The 18,133-nt window shown below is 41.7% G+C and overlaps 1 protein-coding gene and 1 long non-coding RNA gene across 2 annotated transcripts in view; one reads left to right on the forward strand and one right to left on the reverse strand.

Annotated features, from left to right (window-relative positions):
* CAP2 (cyclase associated actin cytoskeleton regulatory protein 2) overlaps window positions 1-18,133 on the forward strand; it is a 135,471-nt gene that overhangs the window by 60,598 nt on the left and 56,740 nt on the right. The gene's annotated exons all lie outside the window — the stretch shown is intronic.
* LOC129645479 (uncharacterized) lies at window positions 1,556-15,493 on the reverse strand. Its single transcript, XR_008711368.1, has 3 exons — window positions 14,841-15,493; window positions 11,761-11,859; window positions 1,556-4,236 (listed from the first exon to the last, which is right to left on the reverse strand). It is a non-coding gene; the product is annotated as an uncharacterized LOC129645479 (long non-coding RNA).

An 18,133-nucleotide genomic window follows, 5' to 3' on the forward strand; every position in this document is an offset into this window, starting at 1 on the left:
GTGACTGTGGGTTAGTAGCTTTATAGGTATTTAGAAACCCAGGACTATGGAGGCAGAAGGGATTTGCTAAGATCCTGTCCTGTTGGACATCCCTCATGGTGACTATTTTTTTTTTTTAATCTGATAAGGCACATTAGCTCATTTCTCTTTGTGTAAGACATGAATTAGATAATGAATGACTGCCCAAAGGAAGTGAGGTGGTTATCACACACATGGGATTTGGGGGATTATCCAAGGGGGTAAAGGTTAATAAAGAAGGATAATATCCTTTGTTTTATCCACTATTTCATACTAAATTTGTTACAGTTCCAGACTGCCTCAATGGCAAATTCTGCAAAGAGGTTAGGGCTATGTATATGGCTAGGGAATTTTTCATTCTCCCTTTAGTCAAGTTTTGGGATTACATTGCATTTTTCATAACATGATTATCAACTATTTTTCATTCTCCACTGTAAAGCTTCCTATCTGTTTGCTAGACACCATAAATCTGAAATTTCAAAATTGGTAGGGTTACAAGTTTTTCTCTTACAGCCTGATTCAAAAATTGATTTTAAAAGAGGTTTAACATCATTCAACAAATCTTTTTAAAAGCCAAACATGTTTTAGCCTTTGGGTTTGCTACTTGTTCGTCATTTCAGCAGCCTTAACGTGAGTCCTCTCTGCAAGACGTAGCTTCTATCATCTGTACAAAGCTGTATATGCGAAAATAGCAGACAGGGAGAAGGTAATTCCAGCTGGCATTCCAGTCTGGATCCGCTGTCATAAATTACTTAGCAGAGGGCATGGTCCGTTACTTTTTATGGTCATGTTCTATATTTGTATGTGCTGCGGGTTGGATCACATGACAAAACCATCATTTGATATTAGTGTTTATGTGCACCGGCCAGTGAGGGCTGGATTTAAGCTACACTGTGCAGCACTTTTAATTTGTATACTTAGCTCTTAATTGAAAATGCAGACACTTCCCTAAGTACTAAAATTACAAATAACTCAGAATAAATTTTACATAATTATTTTTAGGAGAAGACAAACTACTGTATAGTCTCACTAATTGAAATGCACTGTGCCTTCCAGAGATTTTAAAACATAAATTTTGAACATGAACAGGCCAACATTGCCAGAATAATAAAGACCCATATTCACCACTTAATGTCTTCCAGCCCCTCTCCTAAGTTGAACAAGAGAGCATCTTACTGATGACAATTTTTTTTTAGTGAAGATGCATTTCCCAAGCTAATGGAGAGAAGAAAACACACACATGCTTTCCCCCTTCTGTTTCCCACTTTGCTTCCCCCCAGCTGGCAGCAAACACCTAGAGAATGTACTTCTTCCTGGACGATTACCTCTTTTCATAAACTGAAAAGGAAAAAAGAATGTTCTTGTCAGGTTTTTGGTAGATTAACTGCTGCCAGGATTAGTGTTTCTATATCTGGAATCACTTATTAGGTAAATTTGCCTGTTAAGTAGTTACTTCAGATCTTTGTTAAACCCTGTTTACTTTACATATTCCAGCCCTCTTTAATTTCCTCCACTCTATTAATTTATTTCTTGGGTCTTTTTTTTTTTTAACCAAACATTTACTGGATCCCCTGCTATATAGCAGTCACAGCATTTGGCCTTTCTGCATCTATCATTAGCTCATTTGTAGGAGAAAATACTTTGGAAAAATAGGGTCTGGGTGATGTTATTTATCATGATTTATATATTTCTGTACTTTGCACTTATCTTTGTAATTACTGCGCTCTTTACCACCATGACCATGGTTTGAACTTTCCTACCTACTCTCCTCTATTAAGGAACATATTCAACATGCCTTCTGATGGTCTCTTCATAGCTTTGAACTTCCCAGCACCGTTACAGTACTTTCTGTCAACACAGAAGTAACTGGTTTACATGACATTTTAGGAACATCCCACCGTTACTTTTTGTGCATGTTTTCCATCCCCTCAACAAGATTCTAAAAGCTTCAGGGAGCTTGAGAGTTGATGTGTCTTTGCTTTTATGACTCGTTGTGGTCTTAACTATATTTTATTTGATGTCACGTTTGATTAAAAAAAGACCAGCTCCGGCTTCTGACACTTTGTGTTGGTTTGAGAAATAAAAGCTAGGTTAATAGATTCCAGTAGTAGAGGAAGGGAACAGAAGAACAGGGTGAAATGACATTTTTATTTAGTGGTACTGTTATCTTAAAAAAAAAAAAAGAACTTGATATTGGGAGATTTATATGGTATGAATTGAGATATCAGTTGAAGGTATAACTGCTAAAATGTAAGTTGTGGATCAGCCACGTCAGATTCACCTTGAAAAAGTGTTCTTCAGGGGAATTTGGAAAAGGGAAAGTTAGAGGAAGAGCAGGGGCGTGGGGTTAGGAAGGCATTTCATTTCAAGGATGCCGTCTCACTGCTGCACGCTGTCACAAAACGAGTGCCTCTGAGGCTACCACTGAATGTTTCGTTTCTGGATGTTCAGAGTGAATGACAAGAAACGAGCACGGCCGGATTTGGGTGACAGATGCAGCTCAAGCATTCAGTGATGATAGAATACAGGTTCTGAGAAGTGTGCTCATTCAATTCACATGGGCTGTGGAGATCCAGCTGGCCTGGTATTTAAATGCTGTTGAAAAATATTCCAATTAGATTTCCCTATATAGAGTTTTCATGTAAATTGTGAAGAGTGGTACTTTCTTGAGGCGGTGCCATTGTTGTGAGTGTCCAGCATCAGTCCTCTAAAACTGGTAATTTCACAGTTAGAACCGAAGTGACTGCAGTACAGAAGAACTTCAGGCTTGATCCCATCTTCGTCCATCTGGATTCTCTATATAGGATAATGGGCAGCGCCTCCCCCAAATTGGATTTCAGTGGTTCAAACAGCAGGAGTCCCATCATTTCCTTTGGCTGGATAGCTTACGGTTGAATGTGTTTAGTGTTCCTTTTGGAAAGTCATAAGTTGGAACAGGAACAAGGATATAATTTGAAACTTCACATGTTACCAACCTGACAGCAAATGAAGCACAGAGAGGGCAAACTACAAGTAATAAAAACCAAGGTACAGCTAAAACATTATCATTATTTAAAACGGGGGAATGTAGCTCCAAGTCCTATAAAGAGGTTATAAATATATTGTTAACTTTGAGTCCCTACTGAATTTTAGAGCTTCCATGATGACTCAGTGGTAAAGAATACACCTGCAATGCAGGAGATATGGGTTTGATCCTTCCTGAGTCAGGAAGATCCCCTGGAGAAGGAAACGGCAACCCACTCTAATATTCTTGCTGGAAATCCCATGGATAGAGGAGCCTGGCAGACTACAGTCCATGGGTTGCAAAAGGGTTGGACACAACTGAGTGGCTGAGCAACAACTACAAATGAATTTTAACTGCATATGCCATTCATTTAAAACAAAAAAAATATATATATATATATCATAGCTTACCTATCTGAAACTGATAATGGCTATAGTAAACAGTCATCAATAAAAATTTACTTGACATTTTTAGAATCTGAAGGATCTTTTTATAGAGACATACTGGATAATTCATTATCGTTAAAATATGTTTTGTGGGAAAATGAGAACTCTTGCCTTTCTTTTTTCTCTTTTGACAGGATTTCTCTGGTCTGGGACAGAGACATTCAGAATCATTTTGTAATTCTCTAATACTGTACCTGAGACTGAATCATCTTTTTTTTTTTTTAAATGTTGTTGTTGTTCAGTTGCTAAGTTGTGTCAGACTGCAACCCCAAGGACTGTAGCCCACCAGGCTCCTCTGTCCATGAGATCTCCCAGGCAAGAATACTGGAGTGAGTTGCCATTTCCTTTCCCAGGGGATCTTCCTGGATCAGGGATTGAACCCTCGTCTCCTCCATTGGCAGGCAGATTCGTTACCGCCGAGCCACCAGGGAAGCCCAAGCAACCAAAGAGTCACAGCATTCAGTGATCTGTGTTTGAGACAGGACTTTTGTTTCTGATCTTTCCAGTCAACTTTCCTTTGTTGATATCTGGAAATGTATTTGGTATGGATTGGAGTACTCTCTTGGTTGAGTCACAGAAGAGCAATGGGAAGAAAGAGAGCCGAGAAGGATCAGCATATCTCCTTTTTTATATCAGTCAGGAGAGAGGAGGTTGTCAGCCAGGGACGTGGCCGTGCACCTGGGGACTTTTTAGCAGATGACTTCCCTGAACCACTCTGCGCTTATTTTCTTCTTTGTGTTTTTGTCCATCATTTGTAGCCCCAAGGCCCTGAAAGTGTTAGAAAGTAGGTGTTAATTAGTAAGAAGGTAGCGACAAAGGAGTGAAACTGAAATACAGGGCTGCCTGTGGTGTTACGACATGTCCTGAAACCACCTTTATTTCCTTTGATTTGTTATTAATATCTTTATTTCCAGTCAGGTTACTCTAAACTTCGTTGTTTTCCCTAGATTGATTGACTCATCATGTTCTTAGGTTGCCCCTGGCACCACAACACTTGGATTGTTGACTTAGGTTGTGAGTAATGCCTTCAGTGACTGCCAGTCAGTACCAGGCAGGGATTAATATAATAGAATGTGATTATTCAGTACTGCTGAGTGATGAACACCCAGCCCTGTGTCCAGTGGCCATAGTAGGTGCTCAGTAAGAGACTGAGTGAGTTAACCATCTAAAGCCAACAGAACCCGAGACATTCAAGATGATTAAGACCTTCTCCCCAGATCACTTATTAAATGAATACCTGGGAACCTTCTCTTATCTTTGTGGAAACAAAGAGTACATGGAAAGTCAACCCCAATTGCTTTTTACAGTGAGAGAATCTCAGTGCGACTGTAAGAGGAGAGTCTTCTCTCTGTACTTATTGGATAGATATTCTCTGGCAAAAAGGAGATTCACGCTCAACAAGACCATAGGAAGACCTTAGCATAATCATATCCTGGCCTATAAAAATAAGTATTATTATTTCCATATAGATAAGGAATAAAGCACAGAGATTACTTGTCTGGTATCCCTCAATAAAGCAAAAAAAAAAAAATTGAACGCCAGGTTTTTCTAATTCTAATTATGAATTTATCACCTCAGTCTGTCTTTCGTTTGGCTTTTTGGTTCCTTTTAATTTTCTTTAAAATGCTAATTAAATTATGTTCTTCCCACCTGAACATCAAGATAATTGGCTTATAAGATCTCCCAATGTGTGTGTCACCCCAAATTTCACCTGTGATCTTTTTTTTTTTTTTCTTTTTGCTCTGAAAGGTTTTACGTGGTTTTAATCTTGTTTGGTTTTTTCCTACGTGGAACATTTATTTTATTAATAATGGGACTTCAAGATAGATTTAGCTCATTTAAAAAGAGTACATTTGCTGAAATTTCCATGACCTTCTCATTTTCTTGACCTCTAAGAGGATGAACATCATTCCATTTTGTCCCTGATTTTTTTTGGTTTTGTTTTTAAAAAAGTGAATTTAAGAAATTCTAAAGGTAATAAACCCCATGCTCAAATGACTTACATTACTTCACACCCTCCTCAGGTCTATGTCAAAGTATTTTTTCTGCTTTTCCCTAGAACATAATTAAATATTCACATTTTCTCATATCAAGCAAATTTTAATAGTGTAATTTTAAGGGACATATACTGTATCTGATAATTATATATGGCACTATTTAATTGGGCATTCTTCTATTTTTGAGTTACTTTTGGTTGATCATAGATTCTTATGATCCATATCTTAATTTTTTATTCTATTCTCCAATAAATGTTAGCCTACATATAAAACATTTTTTGTGTGTTTATAAAGTAGAATGAGTAGAGAAGATCATCAAATAATAATCACTCTTTATGCAGAACAAACACCCTCCAATGTCCTCAGCTAAGCTTAAGGAGAAATACTGAAGAGATGGGGTGAAAGGATTGTTTCAAGAGGTGAAATTCTAAAGAAATTTAACCCACAGGGGTTGGGTCATGGCTTGCCTATTTTATTGCTATTGTTTATGAGAAAAAATTTTTACTCATATAATATTGCTTAAATAGAATTAAGTTGATATTGTTTTTCTAATATTTATGAGTATTGTTGGGCTTCCCTAGTGGATCAGTGGTAAAGAATCCAGCTGCCAATGTAGGAGACATGGGTTCGATCCCTGGGTGATGAAGATTCCCCGGAGAAAGAAATGGCAACCCACTCCAGTGTTCTTGCCTGGGAAATCCTAAGAGCCTGGTGGGCTACAGTCCATGGGGTCTCAAAAGAGTTGGACACAACTTAACAACTAAACAACAACATGAATGCTATGCGTATGTGTTTATTAAATATGACTTTGTCTCCCATATGTGATAGATATTGATGGTACACCTATTTCTATTGAAAAGAAAATATTTTCAATTCTGTCGTTCAGGTTGTCTCATATACCGGTTATTGCAATTTTCATTTTTGTTTCTCTTCTTTGTTCAGCTTTATCTCTGTTCTTTATTCAGGCATGTCTTGAACAGAGTTTGTTATGCAATTACTAGCTTTATTTCTTCTTGCAACTTCCTCACTGTTATCATATATATTTTTTATGTTGCTTGGGACATAAATATTTACTATTTTAGATAGGTTGTGTCTTTCACAATCCTATAATGATCCTTGGTGGAGTTTTATTCAGGATACTTTTTTTAATCTGATAGCATTATAAGTTTTCTTATTTATTTGACCTCCTTCTAATTTTTTTGGAAACTTATCTGATCAATCATTCCTTTCTTTCTCTCCCTACTGACTCCTGTTTAATCTGCAAACCAAATCATTTCTCTCTCCTTTAAAAAGTAAAAACGGCTTCCTTGACCACCTGTACCATCTCTTTCCTCGCTTTGCTAGCAGATATCTTAGGAAGACTCTGTCCTTCCTCTCTGTCACTTCTCTGTCACTGCTCAGTCTCCTTCATCTGTCCTCTCTCCTTATCATTTTACCAGAAAAGCCTTTCTCGTTGGCGTGGTATCTTCCTAATTGTCCTCATTCCATTCACCTTCCTTAAAGAATTTTTATCAATGACTGTCCTTCTCCTCAAAGTTTTTCCTTCGCTTGGGAGTGAACTTTATTCTTTCTAAGTTGTCTGTTTCATTTAATTTCTTTGTCTGACTTCTCTTCCTTCCTCTGCCCTTTACATGTATATATTCCTTCAAAATTTCATTCTTTGTCAGCCAAAGAGGATTTTCTTGAGTATAGTCTGTCCCTGGTCGATTTCAGCCACGTCCCTGATAGTATCGGTCACCCCTACACTCGTGGTACCAACTGTCCATCTCCAGACTCCAGACCTTACTCCTTAATCCTGGGTCTGGATTAACCCTGCACGAGCTGTAAATCCACTTTTTTCAGAGCCACACACAGAAACTGTGTTCTCCCTTCTGGTTCTTTGTCTCAGGTGTTGGAACTCCAAACACTCCGCCCCATCACCTGACTTCTTTTCCTTCACCCCCTCATGTCTAACCCATCTCTGAATCCTGACAACACTCTGACCACAAGAATCTATGGAAAACCTTTGCTCCATTCCCAGGGCTCTAGTGCAGGAAAAAAAGAGGGGAGAAGTATGAGAAAGAGGGAAGGAAGTAAAAAGAAAGAAGAGAGAGAAGAAAGGAGAGGAAGAGGAAGAAGGGATAAAGGAAGGTGAGAAAAAGAAAAAAAGTTGAAAAGAGAAAGAAGGGGAAAGATAGAAAAAGATCACCTGCTTTTTAAATTTTTTAAGTAAAGGTATTACAAGCATGCCTTTTAAAAAACTAAAATAAAAAGAAGATGTAAGAAGAAAAAAAAATGCCACCACTCACTGACAAACACTATTGGTTTAGCCTCTTAAAACTGATTTCTCTGCCTCAAAACTTCTCCTCCAACCTGTTCCCCATTCTCTCATCATAGGAACTGTTACAAAACAAAGTGAACAAATAGAAAACAAAATTAGTCTGGAATCCTGCCATTGTTTCCCATGACCTGCGCAATCAAGTCTATAGGCTCCGCAGGATAGCCTTTAAGGCCCTTTGCACTGCACTGTTTCTGCCTGTGAGTCCTCTCCCCCAAACTCCTCTCCCACAACAAATCCAATATCCCAATCATACTGGAGGACCAAGTCCTGGGAAAAGAATGATGGACCTGAAATGTCCTCTTCCTAATCCATACCTTTGTCATTATAATAGAGATATCATATTCATAATTTGATTAGCTGTGTTTGGAAACACCAACAGCTGCTTTCTTCAAGAGTTCGAGGTCTTATGAGGCCAAAAGGTCAATCTAAAGGGGGTACATCGTAATCTCTGCTGAGCTGATGGGTGCTCGTAGGTGGCAATCTTGAACACTACCTGAAGGTTGGAGAAGTTGGAGACAGAGTCACAGAGAAGGGGCCCCTCTAACCAAGTCTTGCAAGATAAGTAGGATTCAAGTCTATGAAATTGCATCTAACACAGGAAGAAGCCCAGGTATCTCTGCTCTTGTCTTTAAGTGGGTTAAATCTTAGACAGTCCTCTCCCATCCTACCTATTATAACTGACGTGGTGCTAAATGTGTTTTGTTTAAACGACAGATTGTTGTTTTATTTTTTAATTCAGTCAATAACTACTTTTATTTTAATAATAAGCAACTTTAGTCTGCTCACATTTTAAGCTAGGCCAGAAGGTAAGCTTAAGTGGTCTACTTCTTAACACTTTAACATTAATGTATTTCAGGGAGAAAAAAGCATTTTAATTGCTCCTATTTATTTTTATTATTAACTAAATAAACTTTTATTCCCTTTCAGGAAATAAAAGGAGTCTTTCATTTCCCTCATTCAAATGTGTTTGTATGAATAGTCCCAGGTGCATGGGGCTTTTGCTCATTCCCTTTGAAGTTGCAGAACTATTACCCAGAGTTCAGTCTGTTAACTGGGGATTTTGACATATTTATTCTTTATGAAATTTATCATACATATTTGTTGTATCCTTTTAAAAGTAATTTTTTTAAATATATATTTATTTATTTTTAGCTGTGAGTCTTTGTTGCAGCACGTGGCTCTTCGTTGTGGTGTGGGGCTTCTCTCTAGCTGTGGCTCATGGGTTCCAGAGCTCATGGGCTCTGTAGTTGCTACACGCAGGCTCTCTAGTTGTGGCACATGTGCTTAGCTGGGGAATCCTAGTTCCCTGACCAGGGAGTGAACCTGCGTCCCTGAACTGAAAGGCAGATTCCTAACCACTGGACCACCAGAAAAGTCCCCATTTTTATATCCTGTTGTTTGTCTTTTTCAGATCATTTTATTGGCAAGGGGGTTACTATCCCCTAGATTTTTCTCAAATCTGTGTACCCCAAGGTACACAGCATACAGCTCTTTTACTTAATTCTTCTTTTCCCTCCTTTGTTTGCTTTCCAGTTCTTATAGACAGTTCTGTGAGAATCTTTTGGCTTCCTAAGATGTCATGTGTATACATGTCAATGTAAAGGACTTTGTTGGGATGCAAGTGGCCACACTCCAGAGATATAACGAACAGTTGACTCGCCCTATTAGGTGCAGATAAGGTGATGACAAAGCATGCAGTTTAACTGGAATTCTTTATTATGATGGGATGAGACGGGCTTGGGCACCTGAGCCAGAGAACCAAATACTAGCCCATAAAGGGAAGGTGTGAAAAGATGGAAATTCAAAGCTGCATGGAGCTCCAGGATCCCTCAAAGTCACATTCTCAGATATCCAGCCTCCATCGTGGGCCCACGGAGTCCTTAGAGAGGCTGGGCTTGTAGACAGATTAGAGATCTTCCTCTGGGATTGCCAGAAGTATTGTTTTCACATCAGGAACCACCAGTTCCTTGTTCAGTTATAAGAAAAGTGGACTATCCTAATAAACTATATTCGAAAGGAGCCTGAATAAAACCAAAAGAGCATACCCTAGAAAAAGCCCTATAGGTTCTCTGCTGTGTCTTTCCTGTAGGTCTTCTGGACACATGCAGGCTACTTCTGTTTGGAGTTATGAAAGTTCAGTGGGAAGACGAGTCCAGAGAGCATAGTGGGAAACTCAGAACCATTCCCATGCCTATGTCCGTGGAAGCATGTTGTTGGCTAGTCCGAATTGAGAACAGTTTTTGCAGACCAAAATTGAAGGTGATTGATTCCATTTGTTTTCCTTTCAGAATGCTCCCCTGACAGTGAGGATGTTTGTGGGTCGGGAAAAGTAGAAAAGACTCATTTCTGTACCACTTTTCATGAGTCTGCTTCTGTGTATTCAATACTTGACGCCCCTCCCCTTAGGCAAGCCCTTGTAATGAGCTCCCCTGTCATGAATTGTTGGAACCCACAGTCTGGCTCAAATGACCAAGGGGTGCCTCTTTGTCAGACACACGCTGTGCATCTGGCAGCATCGCCAGGGGTAACCTGATAGGGCTCACGATTTTAATTTTAACCAAAAATACATCTGCCAGGTTCATTTCAACTGACAGGATAAATATCGTATTTCTTTACCAGTTTGTAAACACCTTGCTTTTCATCTCCATCTAACATGTTTCCCTGGTGTTTTACAAATAGAAAAATCAAGTTGGAGCCATATGGGACTGAGCATATGTGTTGTGAGTGTCAGTCAAGCGTGGGGGTAGCTTTACGTGGAACTGGGTGCAGTGCGAGCAACGCATGTGCGCCTGACCAAGAGCTGTGATGTGACAGCACCGTAGAATTCTCTGAGTGAAAGTGAGTCTCTCAGTCGTGTCCGACTCTTTGAGACCCCATGGACTGTCCTCCACCGGGCTCCTCTGCCCATGGGATTCTCCAGGCAAGAATACTGGAGTGGGTTGCCATTCCGTCCTCCAGAGGATCTTCCCAACCCAGGGAAGAATTGTCTAAGAAAACCCCACGGACAGTATGGTGTTGGGACCACTCAGCAGCTGCCTGTGGACAGCTGGAGCTGTCCCTGTTACAGATGAAGGATGGAGCGTGTTATTCTCAGGGTCCACATCCCGTTGCTTCTTTGGACCCAAACTGTTCTTAACCGAAGTTGATTTTCTTTCACTGCCTTTGAAAATCATTCTTTATGATATTCTACTGTGAAGATTCTTCTGAATGAATCTAAAATGTGTGTGCTGTGCTCAGTCATGTCCAATTCTTTGCCACCCCGTGGACTGTGGCCCACCAGGCTTCACTGTCCATGGGATTCTCTAGGCAAGAATACTGGAGTGGGTTTCCATGCCCTCTTCCAGGGGATCTTCCAATCCAGGAATCAAACCTGTGTCTCCTGCATCTTCTGTGCTGCAGACAGATTCTTTACCTCTGAGCCATCAGAGAAGCCTCTGAATGCAAAATGCAAGGCACAAATGCTGTTTTTGACAATGAGACGGCCAATAGAGGAGGGACGGCACTTATTTTGTGAAGTCAGGAAGATAATTTGACATGAGTAAAATGGCATATAGAAATAATAAACAGATTTCCCAGTTCTGAGCCACCCCCCTCCCAGTCCTAACATAAATGGCATAAGTACTGATGGCCTTTTGTGTGAAAATTTATAAGGGACTTTTTAGTTAATCTCAAAATTCTTTTATCGCCTATTAATTTTCACAGTGTCACACTAGAGCACAAGGGTAGTAATGTTATACTCCATCTACAGATGGAGAGATCAAAGCTCACAGATGTTCAGTTTCAGAACTTGCCAGAGACCCCGAATGATCAGCTGGGCTCTTCCCAGTCCAGAGCACAAGCCTCTGGTTCCCACTTGGCTTTGCCCCACCAGACTTGGTGGCCCGGGGTACTCTGACCCAACACAAGGCTGATTCTGTGAAATCAGGTCTAGGATTAGCCCTGGAATCCCATGGGCATGCCAGATTCGGACCTCACCTTCTCAGCGTCCTTTTCCTGCAGGACAAACTCTTCTCTCCCCTCCACTCCTTCTTTTGTATTCAGTGCTTTCTTGCTCTTGGTTGATTTCCACTGACCCTGGAAAAGGGTCAAATGATAACTAAGGAGTTATTAATTATAATAAGGTCGCAGTTTTCCAAAAAAGTATAGGCATTTTGAAAGGAAAATCTGAATGGCAGTCAGGTCTTCTCAACCTTACTTTCTTTTCCCTGTTTCAAATGCTCTTTCCCTTTATTATCAGAAACCAGAGGTTCATAGAACTTTATATGAAAGTTCCCTTGAAACTACACCTCCATGCAGGCTCTGCCAGGCCCTCACATAGTGCAGGGACTTCTGAGGATGAGGGGGAACAAGGGAAGAAGGAAAGGGAGGAGGACGTGCATGTTCCCACCATCCACAGCGCCATCATGCTGTGAAAGCTTAAAAACCTAAACATCCCTCCTGTCCATCAATGTCCTATGTGTGTGTGCATGCTAAGTCCCTTCAGGGTGTCCAACTCTCTGCAACCCTATGGGTCATAGCCCCCAGGCTCCTCTGTCCATGGAATTTTCTAGGCAAGAATACTGTAGTGGGTGTCCTTGCCCTCCTCAAGGGGATCTTCCTGACTCCAGAGTTGAACCCCATTTCACGTCTCCTGCATTGGCAGGTGGGTTCTTTACCACTAGCGCCACCTGGGAAGCCCATTTTTGTGGCCAGATAGGTTCTAAGGACCAATATGATAGAAAAATCCTACAAAATGATATGAAGTAAAACTCTGGGAATTTGTGACCGTTGATCATTTAAATTTTTTCAAGAGAAAAATACCAGATAAATAATTTTTAAGCATGGCTAGGATATCATAAAAAGACTGTAGGAGTGCTTCCTTAAAAAGAGTCCCTAATACCATCACATGGGGTCATTAAAGGCTAGGGATCTAAAAACGTTTGCTCTTACTGACTCTGTGACCATAGTCCAAAGGCCAGCTGAAGAATTAGCAGCTACGGAGGTGGAGACTGTTGTATCAGTCCCATCGTGGCATCTCACTGAATAGTAACTGGTGTGTGTCACTCAAGTGTGCACTTTGAGTGACCGCAGTTGACCTCAAATTATACCCTGCAGAAGTGTAGGGAGGAAGGGCATTAGCGTGGAGCACCTGTTGCTTGACACCTGTTCTGTGAGGTGGATATTCTCTTGGTTAATAAGGGGCGGAGTCAAGACCAGAATCCGGGACTGACCTGTGCCCAGCTGTGCAGGCCCTCTGCTGTGCTGCCCCTTATGCCAGAGAGTTGATCCCCAGCAAACAGGACCTTCTACCACTAGAGGGTAACATGTGTTTTTTGCCTGTGGTCCTCTCCTGCAAACATAAAGTCTGGAAACTTATATTAAATAATTAATTCCAGAATTTATGAAACTGATGGCTGCCATGAACCACAAGAGAAATGGCTTTTGAACAAGTCAACAGCACAGTATCTACTATTTAGTATTGGTTCCCTCTGGAAAGGCTTGTACAGACTTGAGGGGCTCCTAACATGGCCTCCTGTTGAGGACCAAAACCCAGTGGCTCAGCTCCAGCCTGTCTCTATGTTTATTCTGGGAGGAACATTCCGTGTACCAGGAGGAAGGGAAGAGTTTGATCTTTTGGCCTGTCCTTTCTCCAATGGACGGAGGAGCCTGGAAGGCTGCAGTCCGTGGGGTCGCTGAGGGTCGGACACGACTGAGCGACTTCACTTCACTTTCACTTGCAGAATTGTATTTTGTACTTTGCAATGCTGATGCTTGAAAGGTACCTCTTAGATATTCACAGAAATCGTTTAAAACCGACTGTGGAAAATGTTTATGTATTTTACCTCTCTGAAACTTATCAGCTTCTCTTATGATGTTGGCCAGTGTATGCATATTTTAATTTTTTATTTTGGGGTCACCATAAAAAAAAACAAGGAACAGATGATATTTCGTAAAGTAACTTTGTGGGCCGGAAAACAGAAGGACCCAGAGCTGACAAAGGATAACCTAAAATAAAAAACTAAGATTGGTGAGACAGCACGATGATCAAATGGGGACTTGAGACTGCAGCTGGTGGATTTTATTCTGTAATTCTAATCAGCAGCAAGCATCTTATCCTCTACCACGTGCCAAGGTCAAGAGTGTCTGGAATTGAAAGTGAACTATACAGCCTGTGAGTGGCGGAATTCAAGTTAGATAGTTAGGGGGGAAAGCAGCGTTTATCCCCTTCTAGTTCCTGTTTTGCCCTCCTGGATGCTCCGTATTCTACTCTGATCAGCTGCTAGCATGTGACAGATGGGCTAGATCAAATAGAATTAACCAAATAATCTGTCAAATATTTCAGCCAGCCAAAAGTTCTGCTTAAGCCTTTTTACATTAATTAAAAACTCCAGCACCCAATCCCTTTTTACTGAGCTGCTCCTTTTTTATAGTATGATGCATTTATTATGTGTATTGTTTGCTCTCTGTTTATAAACTCTGGAGGAAAGGTCTTTCTTTTCTCACTGATGTATTCCAAATACATAGGATTATACCTGGTACTTAATAGGTGCTCAATAAACATTTTAACAGACAATAGGAACAAAAAAGGGCTTTCCCAGTGGCTCAACAGCAAAGAATTTGCCTGCAATGCAGGAACCTCAGGAAATGCAGGTTCGGTCCCTAGGTAGGGAAGATCCCCTGGAGGAGGGCATGGCAACCCACTCCAGTATTCTTGTCTGGAGAATCTCATGGACAGAGGAGCCTGGTGGGCTACAGTCCATAGGATCACAAAGAGTCAGACATGACTGAAGTGACTTAGCACACATTCACAGGAACAAAAAAAGGCATGATGAGGTCAGGGAAAGAGGACACCAAGCCCCCCGAAAAAAAGCTTATGAAGGAAAAAAGACAATGTAAAAGAAAATGTCTGATAATTTTGTTCACTTAAGAATAAGAAATACACATATCAAAACAAGATAAACTATTAACATCTTAGGTAGGTAAGTTTATTTCTGATACCCAGATTAATCTGTTTTTCTCAGAAGGTTCATTTTTATTTATCACTTCAACATTAGTTTGCTTATTCGTTCACTCACCTCTTATGTGACAAGCACTGTCTCTGGCATCAAAAGCAAAGCAGGTCTCCAATGTACTCTCATATGAGAGGGTCTATCCCAGATCAGCCGTCTTAAACAGTGTGTCTCCATCCATTACCCCAATTTGATAAAATATGGCACAGATAAAGCCAGGTCCAAAGATGGGGTAGCTCTGTGGGCCAGCTTGTTTCAGGATAGAATGAGCAATTAGCTTGGGAAATTAACAAACATAATTTTGCCGCCAGCCACAGAACAAACTCATAATCCATGGTGACTGTCTTCACAAACGTTTGCTGCTGGCCAGAGTGGATGACTCAGCACAGGCCGTCACCAGGACAGAACAGCACAGAGCTCACTCCTTGCTGACTGGGGTTCAAAGGCACCATCCTCATATGTGAGAAACAGCTCACTTATCCAATGTGTTGTACTGAACTGAGAGTGTGAGAAGATGCTCCCAAGCAAAGGCACACTGAAGGCTGGACACCAGAAAAAGACTCAGCTAGCAGAGGGAGGAGGGAAAGCTAAGGACATCAACAGCTGCATCACAGACCATATAGTAATGAATTGTAGCCCCTGGGAAAGGTTGATTAAGGATAAACAGTGTATCTAAATTGGCGCTCCTGGCCTTCCTGCCAAATCCTGTTCCTTCTGCAGTGTCTCCTTGTCCCGATGATGGCATCTCCGTCCTTATAATTTGCTCAAGTCCAGAACCAAGGAGTTATTCTGTACTCCTCCTTTGCTCAGTCACCCACCTCCAATCCAGAATCTACTTCTCAGAATCTCCACTATGGTCACTTTGGTCACAGCTACCTTCGTCTCTCATCCAAATTACTGAAGTCTCTGGGACATGGCAGTGCAGTGGTTAAGACTCTGCCCTTACAATGCAGGGGGTGCGGGTTCAATCCCTGGTGGGGGAGCTAGGATCCCACATACCGTGCATCATGGCCCCCCCCAAAAAAATTTTTTAATAAATAAATAAAATAGCAAATTATTGCAAAGTCTCAAATATGACCTTCCTGCTTCCACCTTATCCTACCCTCTGACAGTCTAGTCTCAATACCGCAGCCAGAGTGATTCTCATAAAGGAAGACCACATCATGTCATTGCTCTGCTCAAAACTCTCTGGTGATTTCCATTTCATTGAGGACAAAAGCCAAAGTCCTCTCAACAGCCTTCATGATTTCTGCCTCTCTCTCTGCCTCTTCCCCTCCCACCTGGTACCCAACTACTTTCCCCACACTCATGCGGCTCCTCTGTCCTGCCTGCCGGTCCTTGAGCTTTGGAGGCACATTCCAGCCTTAGGACCTTTGCATTGGTTCTTTCCTCTTGTGGTGGTTGTGTCTGCCTCCCCCAGATACCCACATGGCTAAAGCCTCGTCCAACTATTTATGCAAATATCACCTTCCCTGTGAGACTGACTCTGGCCCTATTGTAAACTGAAACCCATCCCCGACATATATCTGATTCCCTTCTTTTGACTCTATTTTCTTCCCTATGACTTTTAACAGCTAACATACCATATAATTTAGTTATCCATTACGTTTACTGTCTGTCTTCCCCCAGTGACGCATCTTATACGTCAGCTTGACCGGGCCATGGGATGTCCAGATATTTGGGCAGACATTATTCTGGACTTTTCTGTGAGGATGCTTTTTGGATGAGATTAACATTTAAATCAGTAGACTAGACAAAGCACACTCGTGCGTGGGCCCCATCCGATGGGCTGAAGGCCTGAATAGAACAAAAAGGCTGAGCCTCCCCTGAGTAAGGGAGAATTCCTCCTGCCTGACTGCCTTCAAACTGGGGCTCTCAGCTTTTTCTGTGTTTGGACTCAAACTGAACATCAGTGTGCTGGGTCCCAACCCTGCTTCAGATGGGAAAACTTAAGCCATCATGCCTCCTGGGTCTCCAGTTTGCTGACTCACTCTGCAGATCTTGGGACTTGACAGCCTCCATAATCCCATGAGCCAGTTCCTTATAAAACTCTGTATGTAGTCACATCCTACTGGTGCTGCTTCTATGGAAAATTCTGACTAATCCACTCCCCACGCTACTTGGACAAAAGAGGACAGGGACATAAGAGAGCTTATCTTGTTACCACTCTGCTCCACCTCTTCTCTCCAGCCCTGGCACATAGATATGGTGCTCAGTATATATTTGTTAAATAAATGAAGAAATAAATGGACCAACAGGTAGCAGTCTTTAGATATATCTTTAGAGGTGTGAACATAATCATCTCCTCTTTATTCCAGTCAAGAGTTGTAGGCTTTATATCTAAAGAGCTGAGCCAAAGATCAAAAATGGTCTTCTTGCATGTGCCTCATAGAATTCTGGATGTACATCACGGTTTTTGTTTCTTGGGGGTGTAGCTTCACACATGGCGTTAGCCACACTTTCCCTTCGGGGTCAGTGTGAGAAACCAAGCACAGCCATCCTCCGGCACTGATAGGATTTCGAGCATATGTGATCTGTGGCATGAGGGAGACTTAATGTCAGGAGAAGCTATGGGAGTCCTCTGGACTTGGAAGGAGCCAGAAATCTCTCCTGGGTAACAAAAAAGCATCGCATGGCCATGGGGCAGCACATAGGAAAAGATAGCTCAAGACTTGAAGACGAAGGGCAAGCAAATGTCATTAGCCCTCAGTTTGCTCTGTAGAAGGAATACTGTGACGCAGGGGTGTTGTTTCTAAATGGTCTGCCTTTCCGAACACAAGGTTCAGTGTGAGCAAGAAGAGAGAAAAAAGATGAGGAAAAAGGAGAGGAAAGAGATTCTGACTGCCAGTGGTGATTGGAAGTGGGGGCAGGGCTGACCAAAAAACGACTGACGGTGAAGCAGCACGAGGAGATAGACTCTCGGTGCAGAGTGGGAGGGTCATGCCTGCAGTCCTCTCAGAGATGATTATAGCTCCTGAAAACAGCCTGTGTGTGTGTGTTAGAAATGCGAGCGAAGAGACTTCTTTGCCTCCATTAAATGCCCCAGAAAGTGTTTCCATGGTAATGAACAAGCGTAACCGAGAGGACAAACGCACGCACAGTGAGCAGCCCGGCGGATCCCGGTGACTCTGAAGCCGCTTCACAGGCTTCCGCCGCCAACCTTTCCTGGAGGCTGTTCTACAGAAAACCAGTTCCCTACAAAACGGAGGGAGACGCGTGGGTGGAACAAAACGTTCTGTGAGCTAAGAGATTTGAGAAACATCAAGGTAAACGAGATAAATGGGCTTCTTTAGTGACTCCATTAGTGTTCTGAGGTGGGTCCGGACTCGCCAAAAGGGAGATGCTGTGTGCAGAGTCCT

Source organism: Bubalus kerabau, chromosome 3 (assembly GCF_029407905.1).
Source record: "Bubalus kerabau isolate K-KA32 ecotype Philippines breed swamp buffalo chromosome 3, PCC_UOA_SB_1v2, whole genome shotgun sequence".
Lineage (NCBI taxonomy): Eukaryota > Metazoa > Chordata > Mammalia > Artiodactyla > Bovidae > Bubalus > Bubalus kerabau.